The 24,303-nt window shown below is 41.8% G+C and overlaps 2 long non-coding RNA genes across 3 annotated transcripts; one reads left to right on the forward strand and one right to left on the reverse strand.

The window, feature by feature from the left end:
• LOC122212896 lies at positions 1-23,955 on the reverse strand. The gene is made up of 3 exons (XR_006199358.1): positions 23,588-23,955; positions 5,213-5,305; positions 1-156 (listed from the first exon to the last, which is right to left on the reverse strand). It is a non-coding gene; the product is annotated as an uncharacterized LOC122212896 (long non-coding RNA).
• LOC122212895 lies at positions 112-4,308 on the forward strand. 2 transcript variants are annotated; one of them, XR_006199357.1, is made up of 4 exons: positions 112-541; positions 649-684; positions 774-1,059; positions 3,719-4,308. It is a non-coding gene; the product is annotated as an uncharacterized LOC122212895 (long non-coding RNA). The 2 variants fall into 2 exon arrangements; XR_006199356.1 differs by having other exon boundaries at positions 881-1,059.
• Positions 23,956-24,303: the final 348 nt, after the last annotated feature.

A 24,303-nucleotide genomic window follows, 5' to 3' on the forward strand; every position in this document is an offset into this window, starting at 1 on the left:
CTCAAGTAGTGGCCAGACTGTGTGGAAACTTTGTCCATGCTAACATTCCTCGGGGGTGGTGTCAATTGTCATCATCTGTAGGAAAGCAGTGTGTCGTACAATGAATCATACCCATCAACGTGGTAGTGCCATTTCATGGCCCTCGTCTTTGCAACCCTGGGAAACATGGTGAGGATATAAGTTATAGAAGAATAGATCTTTATGATAAAAGACACTTGTCACATGATGAGTTAGAGAAAGATTGAAAATGGGAAGGAACTCTATGAACTCTGAACCCTACAGGCATGGAATAATGAGTAAGGAAAGGATGTAACAAGAGCTTTGATCCTACTGGTCATTGATAATCATGGGCAAAGTGTTTCATGTGTAAGAATAAATTGTATCAGGGGACAGATATGAGGTTGTTGGGAACGTGGGCAGCTTATTTAAAATCATACCCAATATTGGGCCTTATCTGACAAGAGCAATTGTAACTCACAGGCAACAAATTGAACAAACACGGGAACAGCTGCAGCAGGCAGAGCTCCCCTTTAGATACCAGGTAACCTGAGTTCTGCCTGACATACTGAACCCTTAGCACCTCACGCGGGTGAGTGTAGTGGCCCTTGGAATCCCTTACCACAGGCTTTTCATTGTTGGCTTTTTCAGCTTGCAGTTCATGAGAAGAATGCTCAGGACAACTAGGTAAGTGTTTTCTTGTTTCCTCCTCTTTCTTTGGTGCACAGTGTGGCACCACCTTCCGACTGAAGGTGGATGTGTTTTTTCTCCCCCAGATCAAGACTCAGATCTGGGACAGGGAGATGGTGGAGCAGGGCAGGGAGGTCGCTTACTTGAAATACAGGTGTGGTCATTTGACTTGCGTTTTTATGGGTGTTTCCAGGGATGACGCCTGCACTGTTAGTTGTCTAGTAGACGACGTGGTGTTACAACTCTTATAGAAGTCCATTATTTTTCTGTATCCAAGACTGGACGGGATGGAAGCAAAGAGGCTGCCTGAGGGATACACGAGGCAGAAACCAATGGCTGCAAGACCAGAGACGCAGAACCCTCCGAGGAGAGGTAAGAGGCACGTTGTGATGTGCCGCAATCTAACTTCTGCTGTGCAGCTTGTTCCTGTGGATGATCATTGTGTGGTCTGGAAAGAATCACAAGCACTAAGGACAGCAGGTGGTCTGAAGGGGTGACAGAAGGGTGTTCTCCTCTGCTGCCGCAGTCAGTGAGGCACTTGTCCCTGAGACTGGTGGAGCTCATGCCCCTCCTCTACCGGTGACCCTCCCACCTCCTCTAGCATCCCCCTGTCTGAAGAGCCTGGAAAGGATGACAGGACATGGGCCTCATCCTTCTTCCCACCCGGACTCAATGTGAAGACTTTAGTTTATTTGAGGAGAAGCTCATTTATTCACTAGTTTTAACGGTCTTTCTTTTTGTTTGTTTTTGGGAACTGTACTCCTACATCCCTCAATTGAAGTTCCATAAAGCTTAGCTTAGTCCCCTGATGGTATCAGTGTAACTCTGCAGCTTCACTGCTAACTTCTCACAGTTTCCCATTTCTCTATAGTGTCAAATTAGTCTTTCCTTATATACTAACTGCTCTCATGTGGAAGGCAGCTTGTAGATAAGCTGAGAGATTGAACAATTTGCCTGAAGTCGGAAGAAATGCACGCTTCTTGAGGACTCATTGAGGATATATGCCAAACCAGTAATCTTTTTTTTTTTAAGTTTATTTATTTTGAGAGAGGCAGAGACAGAATGCCAAGCAGGTTCCACACTGTCAGTGAGGAACCCAATGCTGGGCTTGAATTCACAAGCTGTGAGATCGTGACCTGAGCCAAAATTAAGAGACGGATGATGAATCCAAGCATCCTCATATTAATTCTTTATCTGTAATGAAATCGTGATTTCCCATGATGTATACTGAGAAAACTGTTTTACTGATGAATTCTAAATTGCTAGTTGTGCCTGACCTGTCCACAGTTATGTGATTAATTATGAAACAACATGAACTAGAGCACCGTGAGGTCTTTATCAAGGTGAGGGGATGGTTCTCTCCCTTATCCTTGGGGGTCACCTGAGGCATGTGGGATACCCTCTGCCTCTGGTCACGGACCTGACTGAAGGGAAAAGTTTAAGATATTTGAGGAATGAGTTGAGGGATTGTTTTCATTATGCCCAGTCCTCTGAAAGCAGAATAAACCTCTGTCCCTTCTAGGGTCTTTAGTAGATTGAGAAACTGCTGAAACCTCTGTGAGGTACAGCGACTCTGGCTGTACCAAGAATGCAGACAAGGACAAGGTAAATGCCGGGGCCATTCTCAGTTGTAACTCTTTTGGGAAACCCTCATCTTTATGTACGGCACGCTCACCCAGCCTTGTCTTGTTTTGCGTGTTGTGTGCTATGTCTATTTCTTCTTTGTTTTCGAAACGCATACTCATAACCCAGGAGCCCACAGGCTTCTCAATTTTTAGTCTGTCAGCTTTCTGTGGTAAGTTTAGAAGCCAAAAGCGCTTAGAGACTGAGTACCTTTAGGTTTTTCCGTGAGTTTCAAGAAATAACGAGAGGAGGATGACTGCACACTCCAAACAGAAGTCTCCTGGCCTGGGTGACCCCTTGCAGACCTCACCTCGGTGGGAAGAGTGTGGTTGCTGTGTCTTTCTTTCTTGATTCTGGCTAGGAGATGAACCGGTTAGAAACGACCTCATGACTCCAACTTTATATGTTGTGCCCTGTGCCATTTAGAGTGGTCCTAGATAAAGCCAGTGTCATCAGTCATCACCTTCCTGTCTTTGTTGGTAAATGACTTGCCTGGAATCCTCCACCTATACCTTAGGTAAAAATAGTTTGAACACTGTGTCCTTCAATTGTGTTTCTATGAGCAGTTTTTGGTTGTGTCCCCAGTCACTGTTAGAGCTCATACAGTCTCATGACACATACCAGGAGTTTTGTACCAAAACACTTGCATGAAATCTGTTATGTGAATTTCTCCTTCTTTTTTTCTGTTGCACATAATTACTCTGTGTCCTGTAGTATGCTTAAAGTCAGAATTCCCTATGAATTAAGATGAACACATCTGAGCTTTGTAGACATTCACCACAAGTAACTTGTTCTTCACAGAGGTCTCTCATTCCCCTGCAGGATTCCAGGCATCCTCCACTCCCCAGAGGTCTCAGAGGCCTTTGACAACACTTCAAGAGGGAAGACTCCTTTCTCAGGGAGAAGAGCAAAGGAAGCATAGAGAGGGTCCGGCTGCAGAACGTTTTGCCAGGAGTGGCTGTGATTCCATGAGCAGAATATGAGCCGTGTATTCCCACTTATTTTTTTGTGTGTGTGTGTTCTTAATATACCAAAAGCAGAGCATCTGGAGTTGCTGTAGAGGAGGGATGCAGGGTGAACCTGGACATCGATGGCTGCCTGTCTGGAGAATGCTACTTCATTAATCTGTAATTACTTCTGTTAACCCTCTAGGACAGGACCCTTGCCATTTTCTTCCACAGACATGGGCAGTGATGTGTGGTGGCAGTAGGTTAACCTCTTGCATCTACTACCCCAAGCTGTAGGTGGTATCCAGTGGCAGGGACAGAGTTTTCAGGTACTGATGCTACTCTCTTGGATCCTGGTGGTAGAGAAGGTGGCAGGTGCTGACACATTCTTCTCTGGGTTACAGCTGCTTTTGGTATTGGTTCTCTTGTCTGGCATATGGATGTAGCTGTCAATTCTGCAGGGCAGTCTGGATCCTGGGGACCTCCTCCGTTAACTGGACGATTCTGCATGCCCTACCCTGGAGACGCCCCGCCCCCATGGACTATTACGCACGTCCACCTCCTGAACCTTAGTGGCCCTGAGGCCACTCAGAACCCCTCCACCTGCAACACTTGGTAAGATGATCTGAGCACTAGGAGTTGACTTGTAAAACACACTCACCTTATTTTGTTGCTGTTAGGTCTTGGGCCAAGGTGTAGAGGCGGTACCACAGATATTGTGATGCAAGGGGAATGTGTCTGCTGCCATTACCACATTCCTCAAAAGTTTCTCAGGATCTCATCTTTGTCCTTTCCCCCACAATGGGTTGGTACAGGCATCTCTTGTGGAAAAGGAATGGGGCCGTATGCAGAAAATCAGACATAGCGCTTCAGCAGAAATGCCCTGTACACAGTCCACATGCTGGGATCTGTGAGGCATGAGGCACAATGTAACGTACGTCCATCTAGTTGTGCCCCCAGCCATCCATAGTTGTTCGCTGAGTGAATACATCTGAGTCAGGGCTTTTAGGAGTCTTCATCAAGTTACAAGGGATGGTTCTTCAAGTTCTTTTTGGGTATCACCGGAGGCATGTGAGACACCCTGTGCATGTAATTTGGGATCTCACTGGGACAAAGAGTTTAAGTTGTTTGAAGTATGAGGGGAGGGTTTTTTGTTTTGTTTTTGACCTCCAAACAGTCTACGCAAATCAAAATAAACCTCCATCCCTTCTAGAGCTTTTTGCAGGTCCAGAAGTAGGAGTCACAACCAAGAGTGACATCGACACTGGCTCTGCCAAAACTGCCGTGAAGCACAAAGTAAATGCTGTGGCCATTTTCAGTTCTAATTCTTTACAGACCGCCACATCTTTCTGTACAGGACACCCTCCTGCCATTTTCTCTGGTTTGTGTGAAGTATGGCCTGTCTGCTGTTTTTGTTTTTTTTTTCCCCAAATGCAAAACCTTTACCGCCGAGTCTACAGGCTTCCCTCTTTCCCAGCTGGCATCTGTTTGTGGTAACTTGAGCAGCTAAGCATGCCTAAAGGTGGGGGCCATAGGGCTCTTCTAATGTGTTCCTGGAATAAATCAAGGAGGATGACACCACACTCCACTTGGAAGTCTCCTACCTTGCCTCATTCTTTGTGGATCTCCTCAATGTGGAATCATTGCTCTTGCTGTTTCCTCCTCTCCTGTTTCCTTCTATTGAGGGTTTTAACGTGCTCAGAAAAATCTGTGGGTATCCTTACAACTTGAAAATGTGAACTGCCTTCACTCCAACTTATATTTTTGCATGTATCATTTACAATGGTCTTAGACAAAGTAAATTTCATACCTATCAGCATTTTGGTAAACATGCTGTCCAGAATCCCTTCAGGTGTGCCCTGGGCACACACACTCTGAACTATAAGAGGTGGCATATTTGTCATAGAAAACATGCACTGGAACTTAATTTGTGAAGAGAAAAAATCCAAAATTACCTGTGTGGCAAGTCCCCACGGTGTCCTTCGCTTGTGTTCACCTGAGCACGTTCTCTCGTGTCCTGTGTCACAGGTACAGCTAAAACATGGAAACTTACACCAGACATCAAAGTGCATTTGTGTTAATTTTGTCTTTTAGAATTTCAGCTCATTTTTCCAGAGAACACAATTACCCTGCAAAATGTACTGTACTTAAGCTGAGAAGTACCTCTGAATTCAAATAAATTAGCTGAACCTAACTAACATGTATAGGCCAACTAACATGTATAGGCTACCTGTTTCTCTAAGAGCATGCTTTCCCAGTTCCTCTACAGGCCCTCAGGATCCCCGTCTCCCCATATGTCTCTGTGCCCATGGATAGCACTTCCAGAGAGGAGGAGACCCCATTGTCGGGACAGTAGTTTGGGCACAGGCAGGGGCTTAGAGGCAGAACTTTGAGCCACGAGGGCTATGATTCCATGTGTGGACACTGGCTTTGTCATTCCTTCTCATTCTGTAGTTCTTCACATGCACAATAAACAGCCTCTGTGGTGGAGGGGATGAAGGGTGGAGTGTGATCCTGGACATAGTTGCCTTCCTATCTGGAATATGCTACTTTGTTAATTTAGTATTCAGCCTATAAATCTTCTAGGAAAAGGGCCCTTGCTGTTTCTACGTTTCCAGACACGTGGGGACATTAGTTTACCCCAATCACATCCTCTTCCCACCCCAAAGCTGTAAGTGGAACCCAAAGTATGGGTAGAGATTTTGGTACTGATGCTGCCCTCTTGGAATCTGGTGGTGGGGAAACTAGTAGGATATGAGCACTGCTGCTTTGGGTTTCTGCTTTTTGCTGGTGTTGGTGCTCTGTTCTGTTCTATGAACATACCTCTCATTTCTTTTCCGCAGGCTATTTTGTATGCAAGAGTCCTGGTCCTTTCCCAGGATTACCTTGCAGGCTGTACCCGGTGGACCACCCTTCACCACCAGTCATGGGCTATAGGCCACATCCCCCTCCTCCACCTACTCTATTTGTTAAGATGACCTGAATTGGATGAGTGGCTGGTAAAGTATATTCATCTTCTTCATGATTGACTGTGGCAATGATGTAGAGATGGCTGTGAGTCTTGGCAATCCAACTACAAACTGCCTGAGGACACTGTAGCATATCTCAAGTTTCTCAGGACATACATACAATGGGCAGTGTCATGTCCCTGTAATACAGTGAGCTATACGTTTCTCTTGTCCAATGAAAGAGGATTTTTTACACAAAAGCAGACATATCGGCAGTACTGGTGCGTATGTTGAGACACAATGTGTTGGGTTCTCTAACTTTTAGAGCATCAGGTGTCCCGTGTGAAAGAGGGACATTCATTAAATGATTCAGACCTTGTAATCACCAAAATGGAAACACCAGTGAAGGATCCAGGGCAAAAACGGGGGAACCTTGAATCATACAGGAATAGAAGGGAAGTTGAGCACAGTAAGCAGAGTTTGAGGAGGTGCAGAGGGGAGGGTGTTGGGGTCAGTGAGATGCAGTTGGAGGTCATTCCTGGCCGCAGCCTGAGCAGGGAGTGTGAGGTCCATACGGAGGTGCTGTGTGGGATTACTATCAGTGCACAATGCACCGTTCATCTCCAAAATATCAGTGTGTTGCCAAAGTGCACGCAGGTAATCATGTAAAAAGATTCTTGTCTCTCTGGATTTTCCTGAAGGTTCTGGTATTTGTGGGGGGAAAAGAGCCCTGGAGATATGGGGAATTTAACTTGGTCTTATGAAAATGCTGTATGCCCAAGTTCATATCCCTCAGTGAGACTAAAAGTGGAGACAGAGTCTAGATCAGCTGAGTCATCCTACAATTCAGGGCTGGATGCCACCACTACTGGACCCCTGTCATCATCGTGACTACAGCTTTGCATCTCCTCAAACTTCTCTCACAATATACTGAGGTTTTGCCTGTGTTCCTGCTGTCTCAGCCCTAATACCAGTTCTCAGTGGGACCTACACAGAGCCTCAGCTGTGTTATCTGTGAAAACAGGGATAACATTTGTTTCCAAGAACAAGAGAAAAAGAAGACATTCAGTGCAGAAATCATCTGCAAAATCTCTGGGAATTGTCCCCTCAAGCTTCTCACAGTTTCAATTAAGATATCCACACAATGATCCTCCAAAAAAGATGGTCACGGGAGTTCATTAAACTAAGACTGTTAACAACTCAGCCCAGGGAGTGGGAATCACTGTTTTAAAAAATAAGACAATGTCCTTCATTTTTCTATTAGAATTCGGGCCCTGTCACACAATGAAAGAAAAGATAAGTATGAGAATATGTACATTCAGAGACCTAGATCTGAAGATAATCATTTTCTATTACACATAATCTCACAGAGGCAGCCACACACTAAAATGTTCATCTGAGGCCACAGATAAACTACAGAAGACAGAATGCATGTAGGAAAACATAAGATCACAGGGGAATAAACCAAAATCTCTTTGCCTTATAGGACAACTCTTTTGAAATTTGAAGAGGACTGCATGGTGACAGACAATCGTGTTTGTATATACATTTTAAGAAGGTGTCAGATCTACCTGAATGCTTTCCCTGCCCATCATGTCCCCTCCACTTTGTCCTTCTTACTGTCCCCTAATCTACCTTTCATCGTTTTGTCTCTGTGTCAGCGTCTGCTTCTAGGGCCATCTACTCTCGCTCCCCATTGAGTGCACACAGTGGGGTTCCTGTACACACAGGTAACAAAGTGCCAGAAATGGTGGTGATGGAGGATAGAAGCAAGATCACCCTTTGTGCAGGGGAACCTGAGGGAGTTTTCCAGGGTGATGGCAACTACCTATATCTAGATTGATGCGGTGCTTATGCTCAATTATTTTGGGAATATTCCCTGACTCCATGGTGCCTTGGGGTCAGACAGGTATCTGTCCTTAGGAAATGGCTGAGATCTAATGGTGGAGAAGGATGAGGAACCAGCTGTAGAGAGGAGTGAGGGTCAGACCCACGCCCAGGATGCCAGGTCTCCACAGACAGCACCACGTGTAGGAGGACCCTGAGGAGCAGAGATTTCTTGATCAGACCCATGAACTACATAATCCTCCTGTAGTTTCCTCACTGAGTGATGGCAGAGCAGAGACCAGCAGCTGGAGGACACCCTTATCATGGCTGGAATGGAGCAGTGGGCCTGGGGGAGTGAGTCAGGGAAAGGGACAGGCAGAAGGTAGTGACAGGGAGTTTGAGAGACAAACGGAAGAGAGGAGAAGGGACCCTTCTCTGCTGACTTCACCTACATTTCTGTGTGACCAAAACGAGACCCTTGTCTCCCACGGAAGGGAAGAGGGCTGGCAAAACACCGAGTGACATACTCAGCTCAAGTGCCCAGGGTATCTGCCTTGCTCTTGAGTACCTAACACAGGAAGCATGTGCTTTCTGTCACGATTGGAACTGCAGCCTGTACCATTTAGTGAAAATCAATCCAATTATGCATCCCTCAGCATTAAAGTACTGCAACAAAATTAAGTGAACAGACTGAAAGATACAACGCAGGATAAAGTCCAAAGGTAGAGCGATGGCAATACTTACGGGAATACAGTCTATCCGAAAAGGAGGTAGGTACCCTAGTGCAGGCATTCAGACACCTGGCCAATATCCGAAAACGTAAAAAAAAAAAAAAAAAAAAAAAAAAGTCCTTACTTCAAAAGCAACATTAGCTCTAGACACAAAGGGATCATGATTTAAGGTTTAGAGAGCAACCATATGACTTCATGGTGCTGTATCCATGAGATCAAGTCTCATCAAATTATACCCTTTAAATTGAGGCTCTTTGTTATATGTAAATTATACCTCATTAAAGAGAGTTTCAAAGCACAATATACTAGAAGCAAATGTGGGAACGTTCCTTTCTAATCCTGAAGTGCACGGGTGATATGAGTCAGCCCATGTCTCAAAAATCCAAAATAATAAGACATTTAAAAAATTAATAATAGCAGAGTAAGCAGACCCTGAGCTCACGCTGTCCCATGTTTTCAACTGCATAACATCCACATCCAAGTCCATGAACCAGAGAGCGTTCCAAAGACTGGCAGAAGAAACTCCACACCTAAATAGAGAGAAGCTGCATCAGAAAGGTTAGGAAGGTCAGAAAGGTGGAGGCTGTCTGCCTGCAGAAGGGGCAGAAAAAGTGAGCCCTCACACCAGGTAGCAACACAGGGAAGACTAATCCCCACAACATTGGGCATTAAAACCCAGGGGTGCTGAATTCCCTTGAGTTTAGATCCTGGTATTTGGAGGTCAGCTGACCCAGCACTGGGTTATCCAGGAGGATGAGTGATAGCCAGGTCCCTGCCTGTGTAGAGAGGCAACGTATACATGGCATTTCACACAATGCTTAGGCCACAGGAGACACATGTATTCATGCTGATTCTTGACTCAGCTGGCCTGCCTGAGTCCCACTGACACCACTGAGAGCAAGCACAGCCCACAACAGGCACGCATTCAGTGCAGACCCCTGCACTGAAAGGAAAAGTAACCCAGACACAACAGCAGGGAGTGAGCAATACCCATACGATATCCTCCTGAAGGTCCAGGTCCTATAAACGGAGAGGTGCACTGCTGAGGACTCCAGGACCTCTTTTTAATAACGGCATTCATTTCAAGATCAGAAGGCACAGCTGACTTTCTTAACACAGAGAAATAGAGCCAGAGGGACAGACAAAATGGACACACAGAGATATTTATCTACAATGAAAGACCTAGTCAAAGCCACAGCCAGAGAACTAAGCCAAAGAGATGTAGGTAACATACCTGATACAGATTTGAAAGCAATGATCATAAGGATACTCACTGGAGTTGTGGAATGAGTAGAAGAGTGAGACCCCTGACAGAGGTAAGATATAACATAGTTAGACACTGAGGACACAATCAAGGAGAAACATGCTTGCTGGAAACAACAGAGGGATGGAAGAAGCAGCCGAACAAACTAGTGACCTCGAAGACTGAGTGATGGAAATTAATCACACTGAACCAAAGAGAGAGAACAGAATTCTGCAACGTGAGATGAGACTAAGGGAACTCAGTAACTACAGGAAAGATAATAGTATTCATATTGTAGGAGTCCAGAAGGAAGAGAAAATGGGGTAGAAAATTTATTTGAGGAAACAATAGCTGAAAACTTCCCTAATTGGGGTAGGGAAACAAACATCCACATCCAGGAGACTAGAGAACTCCCATCAAAATCAGGCCAACACACAAACCTATTGTAAGCAAACTTACAAATTAGGGTGAGAATAAAGAAAAACTTGTAAAAGCAGCAAAACAGTCCTTAACTTAGAAGGGAAGACCCATAAGGCTTGCTACATATTTCTGAACAGAAACTTGGCAAGCCAGAAGTGAGTGACATCACATATTCAAAGTGCTGAATGGAAAAATCAGCAGCCAAGAATACTCTATTCAGCAAGGCTATCTTTCAGGATGAAGGAGACACAGACTTCCCCAAACAAAAACTAAAGGAGTTTGTACCACTAAACCAGTCCTGCAAGAAATATTAAGAGGGATTCTTTGAGTGGAAAGGAGAGACCAACAGTGACAGTATAGAGGTAGAAGACAAATTCAAGTAAAAAATGAACATTTCTGGAAAAAAATCAGTTAAAGTACTCAGAGAAATGGATTTGAAATATAATAACATTTACCAAAAACCTAGGGAGGAGAAAGTAATGGGTTCAAAGGTAAATGACCATCAATACAAACTGCTCAATGCAGAAGAGGTTATATAAACACCTAACAGTAGCCATATCCTAAAACCAGTCATAAATATGCTAAGAATAGGGATAAAGAAATCAAAATATATCACTAAAGAAAATAAGCAATACATGAAAGAAAGGCAAGAAAGGATCAGAGAAAATCATTAGAAACTACAACAAAACAGGCAATAAAATGGCAATACATATATACATAACAATCAATTTTGAAGGGAAATGGAGTGAATGCTCCAATCTAGAGAGGTAAGGTCTAAGAATGGATGAAAAAACAAAACAGATTCAGATGCCTACAAGTGACCCACTTTACAGCTCAACAATGATAGGATAGAGAAATATCACACAAATGAATGTCAAAAGAAAGCTGGGGTAGCAATACTTGTATCAGAAAAAATACACTCAAAAAAGTACATAACAAGACACAGAGGAGGATAGTATATACCAGTAAATGGTACAATCCAAAAAGAAGATAAACCAACTGTAAATATATCCCACAATTAAGTGGGATTTATTCCCAAGCTACAAAGGTGGTTCAATATTCGCAAATCAATCAATGTGATACAATACATCAACAGGAGAAAGGATAAGAACCAGATGATCGGGGCATCTGGGTGGCTCATCCTTTAACAGTCTGAAATCAGCTCAGGTCATGACTTCATGATTCCTGAGTTCAAGTCCCGCTTCAGACTCTGTGCTGAAAGCTCAGATCCAAGAGCCTCCTTCAAATTCTATGTCTCCCTCTCTCTCTGCCCCTCCCCTGCTCACGCTCTGTCTCTCTCAAAATTAATAAACGTTAAAAGAAAAGAAGCATACAGTCATTTCAATACATGCAGAAAGAAACATTTGACAAAGTACAACATCCGTTCATGCATGTAACCCCTTAAAGTAGGTTTACAGGAAACATACATTAATGTAATAAATGTTATCTATGAAAACCCTGCAGTTATAATCAACCTTATGGGGAAAATCTGAGAGCTTTTCCTGTAAGGTCATGAAGAAGACAAGGATGTTTACTCATACCACTTTTAGTAAACAAATTACTGGAAGTCCTAGCCACAGCCAGCAGACAAACGAAACGAAACCATTAGCAGATTACATGAAACTATATATAGAAAACCCTAAAGAGTCCACCTAATAACTGCTAGAACTGATAAATGAATTCAGCAATGTCACAGGATACAAAATCATTGTACAGAAATCTGTTGCATTTGTAGACAATACAGCAGTAGAAAGAGACATTAAGAAAACAGTCCCATTTACAGTCATACACCAAAAATAAGATATCTATGAATAAACCTAACCTAAGTGGTGAGAGACCTATACTCAGAAAGTATAAAACAGTGATGAAAGAAATTCAAGATGACACAAAGAAATGGAAGGACATTCCATACTCACGGATCAGAAGTACAAATATAGTGAAAAAGTCTATACTTCCCAAAGCAATTGACAGAATTAATGGAATTTCTATCAAATTACCGACAGCAGTTTTCACAGAACAACAGTCCTAAAATTTGTATGGAACCAAAAAAGACCCCAATCTTCAAAATAAACAATCTATGTGAAGTGATAATTATGGATGGCACTATGCCTCTGGATCTTCTGCTCCAAAACACAATAACTCTGGCTTAAGCATTTGAACAAACGTTAGACATATCCCAACCAAGGATCATTCTACAAAATACATTCTACAAACGTACCCTCAAAACTTTGCACCTTATGAAAAATATGGAAAAATCTAAAAATTGTCATGGCCTAGTAGAGCCTAAGGAGACAGGATGACTGTAACGTGCCAGCTGGGATGAGTCTGGGCTAGGAGAGGTTAAAACCGAAGCAATCTGAATACAAATATAAACTTTACTTCATACTACCATATCTCTTTGATACATTGATTGTGATCATGTACCAACCATTATGACATCAATAGTGAGAAAACAGTCTGATGTATGTGGATACTCAGTATTATGTTCCAAATTTTTTTTGGTAAATAGAAACCCATCATGATAGAATAGATTATTAGTAATCATGGTTTTTCTACACATAAGATTACATAACCAGTTCCAGTATTAGTTACTCGTGATGTACATGTACCTATTCTTGTTGTTCTTACTATTGTTTAATTTAAATACTAGCTTTCATGGTAGAGAAAACTGAATGCATGATAAACACTTCATAGAAACATCTACTTTACATATTTTAAGATAATAACGTACATATATACCACTCTATTATGTGGTATGTAAATTAAGTGTTTTTCTGATCTTGAACGATCATGTCATTGAATGGCTTTCCATAAAGGTGGTCATGCTAGATAATGAATGATACTCAGAGTTTACAGGATGTACTTCACATCATGCCTGAACATCGTCAAAAATAAAAACATACACGCGGCCAGATGAAGCATTGTGACTGGCTCACTTATTGTAAAGAACCCTTGCTTTAATATTTTCACGTATATTTTTAGCAGGAATACAAGAGAATCAAATATTTCCAAATCAAAGAGACATCCAAAGACTGGACGAACGATAGGGAGTTCAAAGGGTTTCAGAAGGATAAGAGTTGACCATGAAGGGGGAGTCACAGGCAAGGAGCTTTCTCTGGCCCACACTGACATGTTTGCATGAGGATATGTGACTTGCCAAAGGGTAAGCCCCAGAAGTACCAGAGGGAAAGACAACGCTTTAGGGCGGGGTGACTTGTAAAGGGTGCTTCTGTGCCTAAGTGATGGGTCAGCAACCTGGCCGGGGGTCCCTGCGTCAAAGACTTCAAAAGGCCAGCAGTAACCCATACTCACAAAGATCTTAGTAACATAGATCAAAGTAAATTAGAGCCACAAAGATCTTAGAGCCACAGAGTCGATCTTTACCTATGATTAGGAGATGGTCACAGTTTCACAGGATATGATCTTTGGGCCAGCAGTAGATGCCTAAAGTATTATTTAGGGCTATACATTTAATGAAAAAAATGTATGTGTAAAAATTTGGGTCTGGAATGTTAAGAAAAATCACAGGCCCATCATGGAGTTACTTACGGTAAGGCCACATGTCACTAAACCTAATTTCATTCCTTCAGGAATGTAACCTTTAACCAGTCAGCAAAGAATTCCCTAGTCAGTGCTGGAAATTTAACTGATAGATCCCTGCCATTCCCCTCAGAGAGGCAGTCTTGCCTAAATTAGGATTCCATGCCACTATTTCTTTTTTAAGTTTATTCAAGTTAGAGACAGAGAGCACATGCAAAGGAGGGGCAAGACAACAGGGAAAGAGAGAATCCCACAACCAAGAGGTCATGATCTGAGCCAGTATCAAATGTCAGAAACTTAACCAAGCCATCTAGGCACCCCGAGAATGTGTAGTTTCAAAGGTTAGCATGCTTGGCTGGGATACAGCCATGAGGGCACTGGCCTACTCCTGAAGAGAAGGCAGCCAACAACTTGCAGGCAGATGGCATTGAATCAGTGATCTGTACAACTCCTGGTGCACACCGTGGGGGAGATTATACACTCATCGTGGAGAGCATCCCTGAGAAGCAGTGTTCACAATGAGGGGACAAAGAGCTAGGACAGAGGAGCTGCGTGGCGCCATTACCCTGCTCTGCACACCCCCCAGGCAAAAAAAAACACAGAGCCATCTGCTGGAACCAAGGCAATCCCCACACTGGGTGCCTAAGCTGCTTACGACAACCCCAACTTCCTGTGTTCTGGCGAGACTGGCCTTCAAGGTCATTCAATCTTGCTTCAGTCACAATGGAGCTGGCCCATTCCCCAGAAGACCAGGGGAAGCCCATGACCATAACACCTCTCTTGACCAGACAGTTATGCAGGGCTTCACTTCTAGTGGCAATCATTTCAAGTCTCACTTAACAAGCAGATCGGAGCAGACCTAGAAAAGTCTCACAACATTCTGGCCAAGGACCATACATTGCTCATACAACTGGCTTGAAGGATAGTGCAGCCAGAACACAAAACAGTGCATGCAACACACACCGCAGACACTCCGTGATGTGCCAGGCCCTGGACACTAGATGATCTCCTCTTCATATAGCCATTCACCCAGAGGCAGGTAACATAATGAGCTTTGGTAACAGAGAAGGCAAATACTCAACCAAAATGCCAAGACAAGAGGAATGCATCCCAAGTGAAAGAACAAGATAAGGTCATGGCCAAAGACATGGAAGGAACACTTCCAAACTCATTCTATGAGGCCGGCATGGCCTTGAGTCCAAACTGGACAAAGACCCCACCAGAAAGGAAAACTACAGACCAATTTCCCTGATGAACCTGGATGCAAAAATTCTCAACAAAAAGTAGCAAACCGGATCCAACAATACATAAAAAGGATTATTCAGGACAATGAGGTGGATTTTATTCCTGGAATGCACAATAGATTCAATATCTGCAAATCAACTAATGTGATACATCACATTGATAAAAGAAAGGATAACAACCACATGATCCTCTCAATAGATGCAGAATAAACGTTTGACAAAATGCAGCAGCATCCTTTCTTGATGAAAAAAAACCTCATGAAAGGAGGGATAGAAGTATCATGCCTCAACATGAGAATATCCAGATATGAAAGTCCCACAGCTAATATCATCTTCAATGGTGAAAAACTGAGCTTTCCCTCTAAGGTCAGGAACACGACGGGGATGTCCACTCTCAGCACTGTTATTCACCATGCTGTTGGAAGTCTTAGCCTCAGCAATCAGACATCAAAAAGAATACAAGGTGTCCAAGTTGGCAAGGAGGAATCAATCTTTCCCTGCTCACAGACACGATACTCTCCGTGGAAAATCCGAACGACTCCACCAAAAAACTTCTAGGATTGATACAGGAATTCAGGAAAGTATCAGAATATACAATCAATATGCAGAAGTTGATTGCATTTCTATACACCAGTAATGAATCAACAGAGAAATCAAGGAATTGATGTCATTTACAACTGCACTGAAAACCATAAAATACCCAGGGATAAACCCAACCAAAGAGGGAAAAGATCAGTACAGTTAAAACAATAGAGGGTCTCCTGGGTGGCTCAGTCAGTTAAGTGCCGTCTTCGGTTCTGGGCATGATCCTGCATTTGTGGGATTGAGTCCCTTGACGGGCTCTGTGCTGACAGCTCAGAGCCTGGAGCCTGCCTCAGAGTCTGTGTCTCCCTCTCTCTCTCTCTCTGCCCCCCCCCCCCGCTCATGCGCTCTCACTTGCTCGCTCTCTCAAATATAAACATTAAAAAAATTAAAAGAACAAACCATACAACGTCTATAAAAGAAGTTGAAGAAGACACAAAGAAATGAAAAAAAAAACATCCCATGCACATGGATTAGAAGAACAAATATTGTTAAAATGTCAATACTATCCAAAGCAATCGACAAATTCAATGTAATTCCTATCAAAACAACACCAGCATTTTTCACAGAGCTAGAGACAACAATCCTAAAATTGTATGGAACCAGAAAAGACCCCAAAGAGCCAAAGTAATGTTGAAAAGGAAAAACAAAGATGGAGACATTACAACTCTGGACTTCATGGTGCATTAGAAAGCCGCAATCATCAAGACAGTATGGTACGGGCACAAGAACGGACACCTAGATCAAAGGACCAGAATAGGGAACCCAAAAATGGAGCCTAAAACATATGGCTGAATAATCTTTCACAAAGCAGGAAAGAATATCCAAAGGAAAAAGAAGAGTCTCTTCAACAAATGGTACTGGGAAACCTGGACAGTGAGAAGTATGAACCTGGACTATGTTCTTAAACTTTCTCTCTCTCTCTCTCTCTCTCTCTCTCTCTCTCTCACACACACACACACACACACACACACACACACACAACACACCTCAAAATGGATGAAAGATCTAAATGTAAGACAGGAAACCATCAAAATCCTAGAGGAGAAAACAGGCAACCTACCTCTTTGATCCTGACCGCAACAACTTCTTGCTTGTCATTTCTCCAGAAGCAAGGGCAATAAAACCAAAATAAACTATTGGGACCTCAAGATAAAAAGCTTCTGCACAGCAGAGGACACAATCAGGAAAACTAAAAGGAAACTTAATGGAATGGGAGAAGATATTTGCAGGTGACATATCAGATAAAAGGTTAGTATCCACAATCTATCAAGAACTTATCACACTCAGCACTCAAAAGCCAAATAATCCAGAGAATAAATGGGAAAAAGACATGAAGAGACACTTTAACACACAGGACATCCAGATTGGTCACACGTGAAAAGATGCTCAAACTCATTCCTCATAAGTGAAATACACATCAAAACCACAATGAGATATCCCCTCACACCTATCAGAATGGCTAAAATTAACATCTCAGGAAATGACAGATGTTGGCAAGGATGCAAAGGGAAAGCTTTTGCAATGCTGGTGGGAATGCAAAATGGTGTAGCCACTCTGGAAAATAGTATGGAGATTCGCTACAAAAACCAAAAATAGAACTGCACTAGGACCCAGCAATTGCACTACTAGGTATTTACACAAAGGATACATTAATGCTAACTCCAAGTGGCACATGCACTCCAATGTTTATAGCAGCATTATCAACAATAGCTACATTATGCAAAGATGCCAAATGACCATTGACAGATGAATGGATAAAGAAGATGTATATTCATACAATGGAATATTACACGGCGATCAAAAGGAGTGAAATCTTGCTATTTTCAACAACATGGAGTGAACTGGACTTTATTATGATAAGCAAAATATGTCAGAGAAAGACACATCATATTAAATTCCACAGATGAGAAAATTCATAACAGTGAAGAACGTAGTGAAAGGAAAGCAAAAATAAGATACAAACAGAGATGGAGTCAAACGATAAGACACCGTTAAATAGAGAGAAGAAGCTAAGGGTTCCTGGAGGGTTACTGAATAGGGGTATGGGCTAAATGGGTGATGGGCATTAGAGACAGCACTTAGGATGAGTACTGGATATATTTTGTAATTGACGGATCACTAAATTCTAATCCTGAAACTGTATTCCACTATAAGGTAACTAACTTGGACTTAAATTTTAAAAAAGAAAAAATATTAAAAATAAGTAAAGAAATATACTACCAGTCAAAAGAAAAGAATATATAAATCGGGCTCTTTTAGTGGAAATGAAAGACCAAAATTGTTACAGACAAGAAAGGATCAGAGAAAACATCAAGATACAATGGTAAAACAACTAGTAGGGCACTAAATATATACCTATCAATAATTACTCTAATGTAGATCGACTAAATTCTCCAATCAAAAGACATTGGATAGGGGGACAGAATGGACAAAAAAAAAAAAAAAAAAAAAAAAAAAAACAAGGCCTATCTAGGTGCTGCCTACAAAGCCTTATTTGGACTTAAGTCACCTGCAGATTTAAATTGAGGGAATGAGGGGCTGGGTGGCGCAGTCGGTTAAGCGTCTGACTTCAGCCAGGTCACGATCTCGCGGTCCGTGAGTTCGAGCCCCGCGTCAGGCTCTGGGCTGATGGCTCAGAGCCTGGAGCCTGTTTCCGATTCTGTGTCTCCCTCTCTCTCTGCCCCTGTTCATGCTCTGTCTCTGTCCCAAAAATAAATAAAAAACGTTGAAAAAAAAATTTAAAAAAAATTGAGGGAATGAAAAAACATTTATCATGCCAATAGTATCAAAAGAAACTCAGTATCAATACTTATATCGGGCAAAAAAACTTTAAAATCGAGACTGTAGTTTGGTACCCTTTAGGTCAATACCTAGTAGTAAAATTGCATGCACCCAATATTTATAGCAGTTTTATCAACAGTAGCTAAATTATGGAGAAAGCCCAAGTATCCATCGTTTGATGAAGGTATAAAGAAGTTGTGGGGTCTGTGTATGTGTGTGTCTGTGTATTCATGTATACGCATGTGTGTGTGTGTGTTATGTGCATATATTCATACATACATACATACATATGTATATACAATCAAATATGTCTCAGCTTCAAAAAGAATGAAATCCTGCCATTTGCAACGATGTGGATGGATCTAGAATGTGTTATGCTAAGTGAAATATGTCAATCAGAGAAAGACAAATATATGATTTCACTCATGTGGAATTGAAGAAACAAAACAGATGAAAACATGGGAAGGGGGCAGGAAAAGAGAAGAGTGGTAACAAACCACATGTGTCTCTTAATGATAGAGAAAAAAAAGTGAAGGTTCATGGAGGGAGATGGGTCAGCTCTGGGCTAGATGGGGGACCTGTATTAAGAAGAGCACTTGTTGCGATGAGCACTGGGTGTTGTATGTAAGGGATGAATCACTGAATTCTACTCACGAATCCGAGAATGCACTGTATGTCAACTAAGACTTAAATTTAAAAAATAAATAAAGCTGTAACAAGAGATGAAGACGAACACTATCTCATACTAAAGGGGACAACCAAACAAGAAGATCCAATTATTTTAAATTTTGAAGCCCCAAACATGCAACCAGCAAGTATATAAAACATTTAACAACAACCATAAAAGAACTCATTTATAATAATATAACGATGTTAGAGGACTTTAACACATAACTCACATCGATGGACAGAACCTGTAAATAGAAAATCAACAAGGAAACAATGGCTTTGAATGACACACTGGACCAGGTGGGTTTAACAGATATATTCAGAACACTCCATACTAAAATGACAGAGTACACATTCTTTTCAAGTGCACATGGGGCATTCTCCGTAACTGATCATATTCTAGGTTCCAAAGCAGGCCTCAACAGGTATCCAAAGACAGAGATCAGACCAAGCATTTTTTCTGACCACGAAGCTAAGAAACTTGAAGTTAACCACGTGAGCGTGCGCGCGCGCACACACACACACACACACACACACACACACACTAAGGGGGAAAGGCCACAAATAAAGGGAGGTTAAATAACATGCTACCCAATGAATGGGTCAAACAGGAAATCAATGAGAAAATACACTGAATCTAATGAAAATGAAAATACACTGGTAAAAATATTTGGAATGCGGCAGAAGCAGTCTATGATGGAAGTATATAGCAGTACAAGCCTACCATAAAGAGCAAGAAAAATCCCAAACAATCCTAACTTATAACTAAAGGAATGAGAAGAACAGCCGAAGGAAGGAAATAATAGAGATTACGGCAGAAATAAGGAATATAGAAACCAAAAAGACACTAGACCAAATCAATGAAACCAGGGGCTGGTTCCTTGAAAACAGTAATCAACATGAAAACCTCCTAGGCAGAGTTTTTACAAAGAAGAAGGAAAGGACTCAAGTAAATAAAATCACAAATAACACAGGAGAAATAACAGTCAACACCACAAAAATACAGTTAGAAGATAATATTATGAAAATCTATATGCAACAAATTGGACACTCTGAGAAAAATGGAACAATTCCTAGAAACACACAAACTACCAAAACTGAAATGGGAAGATACATAAAATCTGAAAACAGAAAGAAATCAAATCAGTAATAAAAAAAATTTCCCACCAACACAAGAGTTCAGGGCCAGATGGCTTCACTAATGAATTCTACCATCCATTTAAGGAAGAGATAATATGTATTCTTCTTGAATTATTACAAAAAAAAAATAAAAAAAGAAGGAAAACTTACAAATTCATCTTATGAGGCCATCATTACGCTGATACCAAAACCAGTTAAAGCCTCCACTAAAAATGAAAACTGCCGGGGCTCCTGTGTGGCTCAGTGGGTTTAGTGTCCAAATCTTAATTTTGGATTAGGACATTATCTTGCAGCGCATGGGTTCGAGTCCAACGTTGGACCCTGTGCTGACAGTGTGGAGCATGGCCAGGATTCTCCCTCTCCCTGTCTCTCTGCCCCTCCCTCACTTTTATGTACTCTATGTCTCTAAGTAAATAAATACTTTGAATATGTTAAAAAAATTTAAATAAAACTACAGACCAATATCCTGATGAATATGTATGCATAAATCCACATCAAAATACCTTCAAATTAAAGTCAATAATACATTAATAGAATCATTTACCATAATCAAGTGGGATATATTCCCGGACTGCAAGGGTGGTTCCACATTCACAGATCAATCAACATGATGCACCACAGTAATAGAAGAAAGGATAAGAACAATATGATGCTTTCAAGACATGCAGGAAAATGATTTGACAAAATGTCACGTCCATTCACGATAAAACCCCCTAGCAAGTATATTGGTACTCAACCTACCTGCACACAATAAAGGCCATCTATGAAAAACCCACAGCTCATCTCATCCTCAATGGGGAAAAATTGAAATTTTTCTTCCAAGGTCAGGGACAAGACAGGGATGATCCCTCTCACCACTGTTATTCCACATAGTACTGTAAGTTATAGCCACAGCAATCAGACAACAAAAAGAAATAAGAAGCATCCAAACTGGCAAGGAAGAAATAGAACTTTCACTATTTGGAAATGACATGATGCTCTCTATAGAAAACATGAAAGATTCCCCTCAAAATTGTTAGAATTGATACATGAATTCAACAAATCAAAATATACAGAAATCAATGTACATAAATCTATTGCATTTCTGTAGACAAATAATGAATTAACAGAAAGAGAAAGTAAGGGGTCAATCCCATTGACAGGTGCACCAAATACCCCAAGATACCTGGAATAAACCTAACCAAAGAGGTAAAAGATCTGTACTCTAAAGGCTTTGAAACACTGATGAAAGAAATGGAAGAGGACGCAAAGAAAAGGAAATACATTTCATGTTCCCGGATAGGAAGAACAAAATACTGTTAAAAGGTCTACACTCCACAAAACAATCTACACATGTAATGAAATCCCTATCACACAAACAAAACATTTGTCACAGAACTAGAACAAATAGTCCCAAAATATGTATGGAGTGACAAAGACCCCAAACAGCCAAAAGAAATTGAAGACCAAAACTAAAGCTGGAGACATCACACTTCTAGACTTTAGGTTATATTACAAAGCTGTACTGAACAGAACAATATGGTACTCGCAACCAACAACAACAACAAAAACATAGACGCAGAGACCAATAGAATGGAAACCCAGGCATGAACTCATACATATATGGTCAATTAATACTCAACAAAGCAGGAAAGGATATCCAATGGGTAAAAAAAGATACTCTTGGGACACATGTGTGTCTCCACAGCGTGTGACTGTGGATTCAGCTCCAACCATGATCTCAGGGCAGTGCAGAACATGCGTGGGATTCTCTCTCTCCATTTCTCTCTGACCCTCTTCTGCATGTTCTCTCTCTCTCTCTCTCTCTCTCAAAAATACATACATAAACTTAAAAAAAGTCTCCTCAACATGTGGTTTTGGAAAAACTAGACAGCAACCTGCAAAACAAAACAAAAACACAAACGGACCACTTTCTTACAACATACACAAAAATAAATCCAACATGAATAAAGAACTATGTGTGAAACCTGAAACCATAAAAATCCCAGAGGATACCTAACACAGGCAGTATCTTATTTGACATTGGCTGTACAAACATCTTTGTAGATATATCTCCTGAGGTAAGGGAAACACAAGCAAAAATAATGGGACTTCATAAAAATAAAAAGCTTCTGTCACAAAGGAAATAATCAACAAAACTAAAACACCTACAGAATAATATTTGTAAACGACATCTGATAAAGGTTTACTGTCCAAAATATATAAAGTTATACAGCACCCAAAAAATGAGAAATCCAATTAAAAATGGGCAGATGACATGAATGGACATTTTCCCAAGGTGACATAAACATAGCCAAGAGACACATGAAAAGATGCTCAGCATTACTCGTCTTCAGGGAAATACAATTCAAAAGTACAATGAGATAACACGTCACATCTGTGAAAATGACTAAAATCAATGAATGATGAGACAGCAGGTGTTGGCAAGGATGTGGGGAAAGAGGAACCCTCTTGCATTGTGGGAAGGAATGCAAACTGGTGCAGTCACTCTGGAAAACAACATGGAGATTCGTCAAAAAAAAAAAATGGAAATAGAACTATGTTACGATCCAGCAATTTCACTACGAGGTATTTACAGAAAGAATACAAAAATAATTCTTCAAAGGGATACATGCACCATGAGTTTACAGCAGCATTTTCTACAAAAGCCAAATTACGGAAACTGACCAAGCATCCATCAACTGATGAATAAACTGAGATGTAGTATATGGAATGTAATATTATTTAGCCATAAAAACATGAAATCTTGTCATTTTCCACGAGGTGGATGGAGAGAATGTTATGCTGGGTGAAATAAGCCTGTCAGAGAAACACAAATACCAGATGATTTCACTAACACATGGAAATGAAACAAAACAAAGTGGGGGGGGGGAGGAGACAGTGACAAACACTCTTAACTAGAAAACAAACTGAGGGGTTCCACAATGAGGTGGGGGAATGGATGAAACAGCTTCTGGGGATTACGAAGTGCACCTGGGATGAGCACCAGGTGACGCATGGAAGTGTTGCTCTACATTGTACACCTGAAACTAATATTACACTGTATGTTTACTAAGTGCAATTTAAAGTAATAGATATCAGAAGGTTAAGACACCTACCTACGGGGTTTTCTGTAGTTTTCAATCACTTCATTAGGTTGGAAAAATAACCATAAATTTTTTAAAAAAGCATGTATGTTGTGGGGGACAGTTTGTGCCCTTACCTCGGTCACTGGTTCCAGCAGGACTCGGAAAGTGGGTCACAGCTCATTCTTCTAGAAGGTCCTGAGACAAACATTTCGTGTATTCAAGTCCTAATGGAATGCAGCTCCCGTTCTTCTGAATTTCTGTCAGGGTTTCTTCCCGGAAACAAGCCTGAATCTGGAACAAACCATCGACTGTATCTATGAGGTGATGTCGTGGAACCCTGCAATCCACAAGTCCTTTAGTAAAATACGACTTGTTCAAATACTGTCCAGGAAGTTGAGGAATGAAACACGGGAACAACCCAGAAAATGCAAGGGCCTATGCTGTTTTGCAACCATCATGCCCAGGGAAGCCACCCAGCGCCCCCTCCTCAGCACTCAGTACAACAAGGCAGCTTCTCTCTGGCGACTCAGGAGATGCCAAGTTGCTGCAAAGCTCCCAAGGTCTCCCCTGGGGCGGGCGGCAGAACCCGCTGGAAACACAGCTCTGCTCTCTGTCCTGAGACAGTGGTAGAGGCCCTGTGTCCTCTGGGAGCAGCAGCAGCCCTTCCTGCTCTGAAGTGCCCTGGGTCAGAAAAGCTGATGGTGCGCCCTCTGCTGGCCATCACTGCCTAGGCAGAGGAGGCCGCCCCTCCGGGTCTGTGGTGCTTGAGCTCTCTCTGCTGGCTACCATGGGAATTCCTGCAAAGTTGAAGGCCTTGGTCGCTCAGCTGAGGGACTGAAGGTGCTCTGGG

Source organism: Panthera leo, unplaced genomic scaffold (assembly GCF_018350215.1).
Source record: "Panthera leo isolate Ple1 unplaced genomic scaffold, P.leo_Ple1_pat1.1 Un_scaffold_43, whole genome shotgun sequence".
In the NCBI taxonomy this organism is placed as follows: Eukaryota; Metazoa; Chordata; class Mammalia; order Carnivora; family Felidae; genus Panthera; species Panthera leo.